The following is a 14,653-nucleotide window of genomic DNA, read 5'->3' as shown; positions in this document are numbered from 1 at the left end:
TGTTACCAGGGAATGATTTACAAACATATGACTCCTAAAACTATGGCACTTGCATTGTTTTGCTTAATGTGATGGAAAAGAGCAAGAATCTCATTCTATTTGTCTCAAATCATGCATAACAACTTTAGTTGCTTTAAATAAATAAATGGATCAAATTACCTACATAGATTTAAAAATTAATTCTCAAGAAATCAAATAAAAAATGTCAACATAGAGTCAGTAGCAACTCAAGTAACCTAGGGCATGAGAGAGACTATTTATTTACTGGGAGACAGCTACTACATTTGTTACTTAACTCTCCAGCCCAGCAGGACTTCAAATAGAGCCAGCAATTAAAGTTAGTTAGGCAATCAAAGGTTACATAGAGACAAATGAGGCCATAAAGGGGCCCTGCTCATAAAAATGTTGAGAATTACAGATTTCTTTTGCACGTATTCTGTTCTTCCACAGAAAATACACTGTATAGGTATTCCACAGTGTTAACTAGCAGCATATGCTTTCTCAGAGTAGTCACAGGGAGAACTAACCAGAGATTGGTAAAATGCCATGGCTTAATTTCACAAAGGTCTGAGGATGTAGTCATCTTTTTCCCTGTAAAAAGTAAGCCTGTACTTTTTTCTGATTTTTACAAAGCTAATAAAATGCTGTCAAGGATTTCAACCCTTGGTGCAATAGCTGTATTTAAAATAAGCATCTTAAAAGCAGCATGGGAACATGGTTCACTCTCAGAATATCCCATGTTCATATCCCTGCTATGTGGGTGGGTGAAGAGCCCACCTATGCATGCCCTTGCCCTGAGCCTGCTGCCATGCAGTGAGTGATGATGCCCAGAGGCTAATCTATACTAGATCATAGAACAGCTGGGACTGCACAATTGCCTTTGTCTGTGAAGCTCTTCTGAGGGTTTATTGTAGGAGAAGTTGTAATCTGTGATGTGTAGGTTCCAGCCACTGGATGTGTCTGTTTGCAAGTTAGAAAATACCTACTGAGAAAAGGAGGAAGGAAGTCCTAGAAGTCAAACATGACACAGTATCTCAGTTTCCATTTAGTTTAAGAGTTAGTCACACTCTCAGACAACTTTCTGTTAAAAGTACAAAACCATATTTCACCTGTATCAGTGGCATTGCCATTTGGGAAGCAGCTATCGTGTAACAAGATCACAGTATATTCAGGTGGAAAGGGACCTTGGCAGGTCTCTAGTCCAAGCTGCTGCTCTGTGCAGGGGTAGCTCTGAGGTCAGATCAGATTGCTCAGGGCTGGGTACTGTGGGGTTTGAAAACCTGACAGAGACAGCACAGCCTCTCTGGGCAACCTGCTACACTGCTTGACAGTCCTCAAGGTATCTGGGTGTTGGTTTATTTTTGCTTGGTATGACTTTGTTGCTCTTCTGTTCCAATGTACCCCTGTAGTTTCTTGTTCACCTGCCATGCCTCTCCTTAAAGAACCTGTCTCTGTCTCCTGATGAGTGCCCTGTTAATCCCCCCAAAGCTATCCTCTATCCAGGCTGAACAAGCCCATGTCCCTCAGGCTTTCCCAAAGCCCAAATGTGCTTGTCCTCCTGAGCATTCTGGTGGCCTTCCACTGGATGATTCTTGAGTTCTGAACAATCACATCTTCTGCAGCTGAGAACAGAATTTGTGTGGGAACATTGCTTTTAAAGGTTATTCAATTCAGTATGTGTTTGTAATACACAAGAGCTCTCACTTAAACCTGGCATCACAAACACTGCAGAGCTTTCAGATGTTCCTTTTTAGACTTTCACATCACAAATGAACATGTCTCTATTATAATCATATGTAAAACTATACTCCATATTATGTTCTTTTCTCCCTTGGGGCTTTCACCCTTCTCTGCCTATCTCCCTTTTTTCTCTTTCTCATTCCTTGCTCTACACATCACATCTTCCTTAATATGGAAAAGAACATTCCAACAACCTTTTTTAATACTTTTGTTGAGAGTACTTTTAGATTCACAAGGCTACAAAGTTACAAAACACACAAAAGAAAAAAACACTTAGGTGCAACCTTGTTTTCTCTGATGGGTCTAGGCTTGTTTGGAATAATAATATTAATAATAGTAATAGTAGTGTAGAATAATAATAATAATAGTAATAGTAATAGTAATAGTAATAGTAATAGTAATAATAATAATAATAATAATAATAATAATAATAGTGTAGTGCTTAAAGCAAGACTTGGCAAACTGTGCAACAATTTGAAATGAAAAATAGAAAACAAAAAAGAAAAAATCCTGAAACAAAACAATCACAGCAGTTGTGACAGGTACAAAACATTTCTTTTTCATGACTGTTTTCAAACTGCTATCCCAGCAGTGAGCATTTAAAAAGAATAATTACCTTAAGCTGACAGGCTAAAACAATCTGAAGTCTTCTGAACTATAATAATAAATGTAAAAGACCTACTTAAACCAGAAATATGACATTTCTTTTGAAAAGCACTGGTTAAAAGAGTTCAGCATTTGGCAACTGGTTGCCCTCTGCTTTGGACAAGGACTTACAGTTTCCTTACAAAAAATTTCCCAGCTTTGGGCAGGGAGAATACATTTCAAAATTGGCATTCCAGTTTTGTGTTTTGGTCATTATTAAAATGGGCTCTAAGCTAGGCAACAAAGCAGAGAATTAATCAAGGTACCTGCTGTGTCCTTGTGCCTGTGTGCATTCAGAGCGCTGCTCTTCTAAGATTAAATTTTTCTTTCTGCTGCTTGGACTCCTACAAAAAAAAGTGATCTATAAAAAAATGCTTCTACTGTGTAAGACAAGTCTTCAAGCCAGAAAGGAAAGCATGCTGAGGAGCACGATGGTCTAGCTACATGAGAAGACAAGACAAAGAAGAAGAGGCAAAATTTCCCATTCCTGTTTCCATTTTACTCTGATTGCATGAAGTTAAACACAGCAAAAGTCCTGGCAGATGGTGCCAAAGCCCATTGAGTTGTTGTGTAACAAGGATAATTATAATGCCCTGGGCTGTCATTTTTAAAAAAAGTGTCAGCCAATCCTGTCAGTGTGTGTTATACATGCCCAGAATACATTAGGTGTACTGGGCCTATCAGGGAGCACAGACAGAGGAATATTCACCATCCAGATTGCAACTCAATCTCACACACTCAGTTCTGCTCAAAGCAGAGCAAATCTGGGTGTAGCTGGAAACATGAAAGTCACAGAGTGAATTTTTAATGGCATTTGACTGTTTCAAGTTGTGTGGTACCTGAGTGTAGTTTTATTTGTATGCATTTCATTTCAGCTTAAACTCTCCATTACCTACATAATTCCTGAGTTGTGATCTAGTTCCCAATGTACCTACACCAGCTCTTTTCCTCTTTTTCCTTATTTCACTTCTCTTTATGGCAGATACCAACAAAATAAGGATAGAACTGGTCACACAACCCTAAGAAAACAGCCCCTATCTGACCCAGCATCCCAAAGTTCTTTCAAAGTAGTAATATCAAAGGAGCAAGATAAATGCTGATGAATTGACCTTGTTTAAATATCTTGGACAAAACAAAAATGCTCATGCTGCATACCAAAACCCACGCCAAAAATGGTTCTGTTTTGCCTTGAGGAACAGTTTCTTTAAAATCTTTATCTAACACAGCATATTTCTCAAAAGATTTTTGATTTTGACTGCAGTTTTCTAATGAAAATCACTTTCTTGAGAAATGCCTGACTGCTTTTACCCACTAGCAGGACATGAGGATTTTTTAAAGTTAGGTTATGACATATGAGTCAGCTTTACCTTTTTGAGAAACACAGCAGACAGTTTCACCAAGCCCCAGCTTTGTCTGTTGTGCCCTGGTTTATGAGCAGTCAGTAGCCAGTAAACTCTGCTCCTTCAATGCAGTAACAAAAGCAATGTGTACGACAGGCTAAAGCATAAAAACCTCATGCAGTTTGGCTCAGGATTGTCCTGGCAAGTTCCTATCAATTCTTCTTTAAAGTCTTGAAGGAAAGTTGGATAAAAACATCATTGTTTTGCTCTCCAGCCATGACATGGTCTTGACTTTCACCAGACAATCAGTCCCTTACAGAAGCTTCATCTTCTCTTAGTTGAAAGTGAGACTAGTATGGGCAGAAAAAACAAGGAAGGATTATACTGAAACATCTTAAAAGGAATGATGTCAAGAGGGACAAATCAAAACAAGGCAAATTAAGAATGATTTATTATTTTTTCTCTCCTGGAACAAATTACAGCTTGTCACAAAAATTGTTCCAAACACTCATGTGGTCTGGTTTTGGATTATCATTATCTTTTGGGGCTTGTTTATTCAAAACAGTAAGTGATATATAATTAAAAACACTAGGGTACTCAGTATTTCACACTGATGAGGGACAATTTGGATCAGATTACTGGCTGCTCATTTGTTCTTTTGCTTGTCTCATTGTTCTTTGGCTAAGAGAGCACCACTTGTTTATATGCCTTGATAGGGGCTCATCAGTAAAGTGAGGACTTAGCCCTGCCCTAGGACTGTCCTTAGTCAGGGGAAATTCAGGCCAGAATCCACTGGAGTATTTGTTTAACCACCCTACTGGGTCAGGAAAAGAGATCAGCATATTGGCAGATCAAGTCTGCCTGTATGATGCTTTGATAGGAAAAAAATTCCTATGGAATCTCTGAAGCTAATGTACATTGCACTTCTGGAGCAAGCAAGCATTCAGGATTTGTTATGGAAGATAAAGGAAGTACTTTCTCTCTGCTGTTATTGGAGAGACAGGAAAATATTCTTAAGGTTATACCTGGGTAAAGATAAACTGTCCAAAGGCCCCAGGGGTCTCACAAAGAACCCAAATCACTTTTGAAAGGTAAAGTATGGATCACAGGGCATGGCCAGCACTTTACATAGGATATATTCTAACATGCTCTTCTTGCTTCAGAAATTATCCATATCTAATTATTTTGGGCTCATAATTCTTCTGTTATTTTCTGCATTTCAGTCTCAGCCAAGGAAAAAAAAGGCTTAGTACAAAAAGAAAGCACAACTGAATCAAATGTATTTAGAAATTCAGAAGTGGAAACAGAAAGAAACTACTGACAAATACATAGTGTATTTGTAACAAACAAATCAAATGTTACACTTAAAATCTCATCAGTAATGTGGTGGATAATCAAGGCCCTTAGACAGCTATTGTTCAATTTTAGCATGATTTTAACAGTAAAATGTAAGGGAACGCTGTCACTATTGGTAGTGGAAAAGGTTTAAAGGTTTCCATGAATGTGTTAGGCAAAAAGCAGTGTGATCTCACAGGGTTAAAAAAGACCTATCAGGTTTTCTAAACATACCAACAGACTTTTCCTCTGATAGCAAATTGATTATTGCTGCACAGGTCCAGCAATATGTGGCAAAAGGTGCCTATTAATGTTTTATCTCTGCAGTGACAGCATAAATGTATTTTACTAGGATCAGTATAATTTCCATCTATTCCACATCTACATTAATTGAGACTCAATTTAATTCTAGTTCAGACAGAAATTTCCTGCTGCTAAATCACCTTAAAAAGCCTTTCATTTTCTAGTTTCTCTGAAGGGTAGAAATCTTATTCTCAGCCTTATCATCAGCACACAGGAAAACTGCACAACCATATATAATGAGATTGCATCATGTCACAGGCTTCTCCTTACCTGCCTCCAAACATTGCTAGCATGCAATTCAGATCATTCCCTGCATCTTTACCTGTTCCATCTGAGTATCAGGACACATTTTTTTACTGTGAGGGTGACTGAGCCCTGGCTCAGTTTGCTGAGGGAGATTGTTGAATCTCTAACCTTGGAGATATTTAAATTATCTGGACATGGTCCTGGACATCCAGCTGTACATGGTCCTGCTTAGTAAGAGAGCCAACGAGATGATCTCCAGAGGTCCCTTCCTAACTTCAGCTTTTCTGTCATTCTGTGGTAGTGTAATCTTCAATGCAAAAAAAAAAATTCTTTCAAAGGTCAGAAAGTAAGACTTTAAAAGGAAGGATGATATGAAACTGGCTAAGAATGAAAAAAAAAGCTGGGACAGAATAGGAAATTCACTTACATTCAAATATTTAGTAAGAAAAGATATCTAAGGCTACATATCATCATAGCTCTTCAGCTTATCCTGTTTACCATACCTTTTGCTACATGAGCCTGCTAAAATTCAGTTGTACATTTGCTTTTCCTAATAGCCTGAAGACACTGCTTGGACTTCTGCATGATAATGTGGAACAAAACTCACATCAAATATTAAATACCTGCCACATTTATATTCAACTTATTTCTTTGTGATTTGGTCCCTATTAAACAGCCTGGAAACCTTACCAAAGCCACTAAGAGTGGATCCCCACAAATATATCTGAAATATGGCCACATCAGGTCTCTGCAGCAGTGAGATTTACCTACTGTCAGAGGCAGCAGCTCTTTCTGAATCCTTTTTCCCCTTAATAACTTCATTCTCTGGTAAAGCCAAATTCTATTTCCTTCAGGTTCTTTATTGCCTCATGAGGAAAAGTCCAAATAGTTCTTCACTCTGTAGCAGATACTCTTCCTTTTTGATCCATAGCTCTCAAGATACTCCTGAATTAAGGTTGTTCTTCATCTGCTTTTCAGACAGGATCTTCCTGTATTCAGTCCTGGATATGGGTAGGGATGTCTGAAGTCTCTATCTGTGTGATCTAAAATAACTTAGACACTTTTTTCAACTTTCCAGTTATTTTTTGAGTACTCATCCTCTTATGCCATTTGAAGAAGTCTTCCAGGCCTTCATTCATCTATCAGTTCAGGAGAGACCCATATTTCATAATACTGGCATGAGTTCATCTCACCAGAGTTCATAGGAGTTCTTTGAGATGGAACCTGAAGACTTCTTTTATTTAAAGCAGTCTTGTAAGTGAAATATCTTGCTTGATCTGCAAACCACCTTAAAAGCAAAACCCTGTTCTGTTACTTTTCCAAATAAGGGTTTACTTGATTAGCAGCCTATTCACACAATTTGCAATTAATTGACTTTAGATTACTTTAGTTGGACATTTAAAACCACATTACAAAGAACTGGGATGTTTCTGTCAGGTCGCATTCACTTCAGACTTGGTAACTGTCTAAGCACATAATGAAGTGTTTTCATACAGAAAATCATGGGCAAATTTTGGAAAGCTTGGATAAACGGACGAATGTCCAAATATTTAAATGTTGTTTGAACTTAGTAAGTTGTGTTTCATGACAACCTCATGGCATGAGTTTCTCTCAAATACTTCCTAACTGTGATGGTGCCAAAAAGACATAAATGTTGCAATTTCTTAAAATATACTGACATATGCATATCTAATTCTTCAGCAAATTATGCCCTGTAACCATTCAAAAATGATGTTAAACAGATTTAATTGGTTTGATTTTGGAAAAGGCATTATGAATTGTGGGTCTAACTGTGCTTCCTATCATCTCACTTCTTTTTTACAAAAGAAGTTCTTTTATAAAATACCAGGAATTTTACTGAACAATTGGCAATCAGTTATGCTAAAGCAAGCAAAACCCTGTGATGGCTTCTTGAAGTCCCTAACACCTTTGCAACTTTATAGTATTTATCAGCATAGAAGTAATGGTTGAAGTCTTTTGTGAGATGAAAAGGAATGCCCAGAATCTTACACCTTCCAAATTTATCCAATTAATCTAGCTCACCTCATCAGTGTTTTAAAGCATAAATTATTATGACAAGATTCTTTTAATAGATCACAAACAGCCAATAAAAATGGGTTTTTCCTCCTCACACGTGTAGAAATAAATCATCAGCATAAAATAGAAAATGCCTGTGTGCTTTTTATGAAAATAACAGAGCAACTCAGACAATGTGGCCAAGGGTGGGACTACCAACAGTTATAAATAAAACATTAACAACGTCATTGTATTTCCCTTGACTTCCACACTTATATCTCTGGGGAAATAAAGGCCCTGTTACTTACTAACTTGAATTCCTGTCATTGTACTTTGGGAATCGGTTACTTGAGATGAAAACCTACAACATATGCCTAAGGTTATCATATCTGGGGACATTCACAAGCACTGATGTAGAGTTTAAAAAAATGGTTTTTCTTTCTTTTTTTTCTCTTTTTTTTAAAAAAAAAAGCACAGAGTTGGAGACACTTGTAATAAATCAAGATAAACAACAATCTGTGTGATGGCAGAAATTGCAGTGGAAAAGCAGAAAAAGTCACACTCTTTTTTAAAATTAAAAAATAAACACAATGTACTGTTATAATCATAACCAGTTTTTTTTAAGTTTTCAGCCCATCTGAAGTGGTGATGTGTCAAGCTTTGCAAAAACACCTATTCATCATTTCCTTCCTGATATCTTTCCCTCCTTTCTGCCACTCTTCTGTTAAAGTGAACTAATCATAGCAAAACCTTAAGCAATTTTTTTCCTATTCTAGAATATGCCAGTGGGTAATTTTCCTCCAGGAAAGGAGGAAAGGGGAGGGGAAGGGGAAGGGGAAGGGGAAGGGGAAGGGGAAGGGGAAGGGGAAGGGGAAGGGAAGGGAAGGGAAGGGAAGGGAAGGGAAAGGAAAATTATTTTTCTCAGACAAATTCTACCCATTGAACTTCACTGGTGTGACCTATGTATGTGGTTAAATACAGTTAACTAGTTAAGTCAGGTCAGGGACTATTCTAACAAAAAGACTGGCCGAGGCAGAACAGTGCATGAGCTCACATTTTCATACTTCTTAGTTTTCTTGTAACATATGATGAAAGAGACATCTAAACCAAATGCATTATTGCTCTAAGTTTCCTTGCTTGTCAATAGATCCAAATCACAGTGTGCATATGTCAATCATTTCCCATCAAATATATGAGTTCAGGGAAGAATAAACTCCAAACAAAAATGACTCAGTTGAGTTCACACAATAGTTGGAACTAAACCAGTTCAAATTTTGACACTCACATTTATCAAACACCTTGTATGAGAATGTGAAGCTCCTCTCAGGTCAAAACCTGTATTCAATTCCTATTTGTGCATAGTCAACAAGGCCTAGGCCATCAAATTCAGCCAACTTATTTTTTGCACAGAAATTGTTTTTAGAGTTTCAGGTAGTCTCAAAAAATTTAATCATCTTGATGATTCATATAAAAAAATTCCATTTAGCAGAAAACATTGTTTTTCATTTTTAAGTGCAAAAAAGTTAGAATGTGAAAGTCTCTTCAGTAATGTAGGTATCCTGTGTCCTTTGCTCATGACATATTTATTACACCTGGATTTTGCCCAGAAAAATAAACTACTGATGTGAATTTATTTATTTTGGTATCACTGCTATTAAGATAATTGAATTCATAAAATATATTTATTATTAATGACCCCGTCTGTCCCTCCAGAAGACCAATGGGAGTGCTATTATTGATTTTCCAAAGAGAAATATTAGGTTAAAAACATCCGAATCAATTCCAAGAAAAAGTTTGGTTTGGTCTGAGCTTATGGCTAATTCCTTAAGCCAAAAATAGAGATAAAGGAAATGTTTCATCCTGATCATTAATATTAACCCATTTTAATCAAAGTATATGTTACCCTACCTGTGATTTTAAATATGGAAACTGTATGGATTATGTATCCAGCCATTGTCTAGAAAAGGTGATCCAAATTTACTGGTGGCTTAAGTGGTGACTAATGTTACACGTGGAAAAATAATTGGTTAGGAAACAGATGTTAAGATGAGGAATGAATGATAGAAGAGACAATATGACATCATTTGTCCTTGAGTGTATCTAAAATTTATGTGACAAGACACAGACAAATTTAAGAAATCCCAATAAACTCAATAAACAGATGTAGGAAGCACCTTTTATTTTTAACTTATTTATCCTATCCTAAACTTTCTTCGAGCTAAAACCCAGACACTAAGCTTCACTTTATCTAGTTTTAAACAGCTAAAAGATTGAAAATTAAATCTGAATTAGTCACTATACTCTCACCGGACCCAAAGGAGAGAGAATAATAGATCACCCAGAAGAGAAATCCTCTGAGCAAGCTTATACCCTTAAGTCCAGATGCGATTAATCACCTCCAGAGACTGATTTTATTCATGCAAAGAAATCTTATAAAAGCTGCTTCAGGTTTAGCATCTATCATGCAGATGCCTAGCTTGGAAATTACTTTAATGCAGAGTACAGCCTCCAGCACATTTTTTGTGGGTAAACAAGGAGATCAGGAAAAATAGAGCTCCATTTATCCAGAAAACATCAGCCATTGTCTAGTCATTGATGAAGGTTTTATTTGCCTCCTACTCTTGGAGAATTAACACAGTGCTGATTAGACATACTATGGCCAAGCTGCAGAGACTCAAAAGGCTACCTAGGTCTCCACCTAGCTTTAGAAAGGGAAGGGTTCCTTTTTTCCCCTGTTCCACAGATGCAATTCCCTTACAGTTCAGACTGCAATGCTCCATTGTTTTGCCAGATGACCCTTTTCCATCAGCTGCTCCTCTTCTCTGCTATCTGCATTACAAGTGGATCCTGCTGTGAGTCTGTGAGAGCTTTCTCTGCTTACATTGGGGCAGTGACTCACGAGCTGGATGTCATTCCTTGCTGGCAGAAGGCAACTCCAAGATCCACTGTAACTGTCTTCAAGGCTTCCCTGGAAACTGCAGGATATGTCTGTAAATAAGATTAGCCAGGAATCCAGGCATGCTGCAACTTAGTTGCACACATCTAAACCCTCTTCTCCACAATGCATCCCATCCTGTATCCACCAAAAAAAAGTGGCTGTGTCCAGATTCTTTACTGGAACAGTCTGGATCATGCATCATCCCATCCATAGCACACCCAGGCAATGTCTAGATGTCTAGCTGGCACAGTCATAACCACACTGCTATATGGGTGTTCTCTCAAGACTGGTGAATTTAACTCTGCCATCCATCAGCTAATTAGAAAAATGCAAAATTACACTTTCTTGTTTCCCAAAACTTGCTGTTGAACAGTAACATTTAGGCCCATAACTGTTCATGGTGTTCAATGGGCTGGCATGCTCACAAAGCAGGTCACCTGCCAAGGGGCTGGCAATAAGTGGGACATTAAGCCCTCAGAAATGATGGTTGATGTACATTCTTAGGAACATATTCATCAACATCCAAGAGAATGACTTGAAGCTGTGTAAAGGGAGATTTAGGTTGGATGCTAGAAAAAGTTTCTTCACCCACAGGGTGTTTGGGCACTGAAACAGGAATCCCAGAGAAGCGGTCACAGCACCAAACCTGTCTGAGTTCAGGAAGCATTTGGACAATGCTCTCAGGCACATGCTGTGACTCTTGGGAATGGTCTGTGCAGGACCAGGAGTTGGACTCCTTGGTCCTTGTGGGCAAATCCAGCTCAGCATATTCGATGATTCTGTGATTACTCAGCTGCTGATATGCGGTAGGAACCACTGATTACACCTTCACAGCTAAGATGAAAAATTAGGGAAGGAATCTGATTCTCTAGTTGTTCCCTTCCCTTTTATTCCAGATGCAAGAAATATATACACCAGTTTCATCTTTCACCTATTGAGCCTAATGGGGTTTAAAATATTAAAATGGGCAAAAGGTTTTCTTAAAATAGCAGCTGAAAAAGAAATGATGAGAAAGGGAGTGGAGCATATCTTTTATTAATATTGAGGGTAAGCACAGAGATACATTGGCAGGTTCATTATTGGTCTGAAGCATAACAGTGTTAACTAACCCCAACTGCCTTATGCCACCAATAAGCAGCAGTAAATCTGCCTATTTGCATTATCAGTCCATAAAAAGAATTCCAATATAGTGACAATCAATTTTAACATTTTTACATTTGTACTGATAACATACTTTTGGCAAATTGGATGTTACTACAAAAGTACAAACGAAATCAAAAGCAGAGAAAATTACAGTTGCATTCCTAAGTGTTATGGCATCTTATTTTTGCCCTTATTCTCATGGCTTCTTGCTTTTTGTATCTGGACTTCTGGCATAACACAGCTTTCTATGAAAGAAATGCTTTCAGTCAAGTGACTCAAAGAAAGGTTTGCATCAATCTAAATGCTCAGCAATCATTTCTAAAGGATTAATTTGTATTTAACCAGGAAATTCACACTAAAATAAAGTGTCTTGTTTGAATAACATTCTGTGTTTAAAGCTCATTCAAGTCATCAGAGTAGGTAGGCAAGGAATCTGCATGAGAACATGGGCTAATAGGTTATCATTCTTTTATATTTAACCTAAAAATATAACTTTGGTACTTTATTTTTAACATAATAGAAGCTAGCTCATCCTGCTGACTATGAACAGAAATAGGGGAAATGGCTAAGATATATTGAAATCCTCTTTGACATTTTGCCCAAATTAGAATGACCCTTTTGGAAGATGCAATATTTGCATTTGCTTTTCTTCACTGTCATTTAATTTTCCTCCTTAACTGCTGGGCAGAAAAAGAAATTATGAAGAACCAAATACAAGATAGTTATTGCACAATTTCATTCCTGACTAGGAACAAACAAACAAACAAACAAAATAGACATGAACATAGACTGAGTTCCAGAGGGTTAAAGTTGTTTCCAAAAAGTGCCCAGGGTTGCATGTGCTAACCCAAACTGATTGCACATGCCAGCTAACATGAGGTAATACAGTACTGTGAATTTCTGTTCAGTTACTTTGCCCATTTTACATGGTCCCATTCTAAAAGTCAATTGTATACAAATATCAGCCACACCAGAAAAGAGGAACACAGGGCATGGGAGTAAATCCCCAAGTCCTTTTATCCATTGTGCAGATAAGTGAGCACAGGAAGACAAAATATGCTAGAGTAGGATTTCTGGGCCACCAGGAGACTGGCATGGTGGAGAATGAGAAATGAACACTACAGACCTGGAATGGTGAGAATGATGCAGAAGAATCTTGGAAAACAGAGCATCTACTTGTAATTTTCAAGAAGTTGAATATTTATTTATTAATTTATTTATTTATTTTAAGGACATTATCGTTATCTGCAGGTGAAAAACCCTGAAGAATTTATTCCCAGGTTACAAAGAGCCTTTAGCAAGATAGATTCATGTGCACCACACCTGAGTTTGGAATAGGCTTTCTAAGAACTCCTCACCTGTTTGAATAGTCTTTCTGAAACATGAAGATGAATTTCAGCACAGAATTAAACACATTTTATTCTGTCCACCTACTATGGAATTACAACTTATTCCACTACTGTAAAAAAAGACTATAAATACATCTGTAGGAAAATACTGGCATTATGAAGGAGAGGAAGTATCAGCTTCTGCAAACAGTAAGGGAGCAAGATCAAGTGTCCAGAGGTAAAAAATGAAACAGTAAAAAAAGTCCGCAAATTTCACCTATGAAGGAAGTTAGGATAATAGTAACAATATTTGAATATCAGTTTTGTCAGAACAGGTATCTGAGTCATGCTGTTTGGTTGTGAATCTGCAATATGAAAGTCTCTCAGGGTAATACATTCCTGTCATATTCAGAAGCTTTGAAGCAGGAGAGTTGGAGAAGAAGTCAGAGGATTGCCTTGAGAAGAAATAGTATTCTGTGGCTGTGTCCTCCAGTAGAGTTCAAGTTCTTCTATGGGAAGATTTCAATAGATGTGGTCAAGGCTTCAGAAAGTATATCAGGTATAACAGGAAGAGATATGCCAGCTACAGAATTTCAATGACAGCATGATAAAAATATAATAATAATTTGAAAAAAATAAAGTAATCAAATAACAATAACAAAAAGATCAGGGAAAAGCAAAGAAAGTAGCTGTGGAGAAGAATAAACAATGGAACAGAGATAGTACTGGACCTTGAAGACTGCATTTGTACCCCATGAGAACTAGGGGAAAATGAAGTGTGCACTGATAAGTAGCAGAAAGTGTCCAGCTTAAAAAAATTATGGAAATAGTTTAAGGAATTAATTTCTGACTGGCATTGAGGGGAATATGATTTCACTGGCCTGGAATCTTAAAAGAAAGAGATGCAGGTACACTTCTCTAGCAAAACGGAGAAAGGGTCATGAAGGAGTGGTTGCAACAAAATGGTACCTAAAGGTCAAGGATGGGAGAGAGCTAAAAACAGGTTAGGGAGAACATTTCCCTGGAGAAATCAAAATGTATTTTTGAGCAGGAAGTAGCTTTGGAGAGTTCCTCTTGAAACAAGAATACTCCATTTCCTGGAGATAAAAAATAGATTGCTGTTAGGAGCAAAGAAGTCCACTTCTGGGAATGGTGGCTTGGTCTAAGAGCAAATACATGACCAGGCTTCTAGAGCATCTACAAAATGTTATTGTAGATCTGTGAACTCAAAAACCAGCAAGGTAATGTTCTGCTAAGGGCTGCAAGTGGATTGACTGTACCAAATTCATGTTTGTGCCAGCTGGGTACCAGAGTTCTGGGCTCCTCAGCCCAAAACAGATACAGAGTGGCTGGAGCCCAAAACAGATACAGAGTGGCTGGAAAGACAGCAGAAAAGAGACACAAAAATTATGACCTTCACAAGTCCTTTCCAACCTCAAACTTGATGTGATTCTGATGGTAGTGTCTGTGGCTACCAAATCTACCCAACTGAAGGACCAAAGACAGCAGGAGAAAATGTCACACAAAACCACAGTAATTTAGAAATCAAAATGAATTCCAGAAAAACAGAGCAAAACAACTCCAATGCACATGGAGAAAAAAAGGACAGCAAACTAAGA

Source organism: Molothrus aeneus, chromosome 2, assembly GCF_037042795.1.
Source record: "Molothrus aeneus isolate 106 chromosome 2, BPBGC_Maene_1.0, whole genome shotgun sequence".
Taxonomy (NCBI): domain Eukaryota; kingdom Metazoa; phylum Chordata; class Aves; order Passeriformes; family Icteridae; genus Molothrus; species Molothrus aeneus.
The sequence above is the reverse complement of the archived record's forward strand: the minus strand, read 5'-3'. Positions refer to the sequence as shown.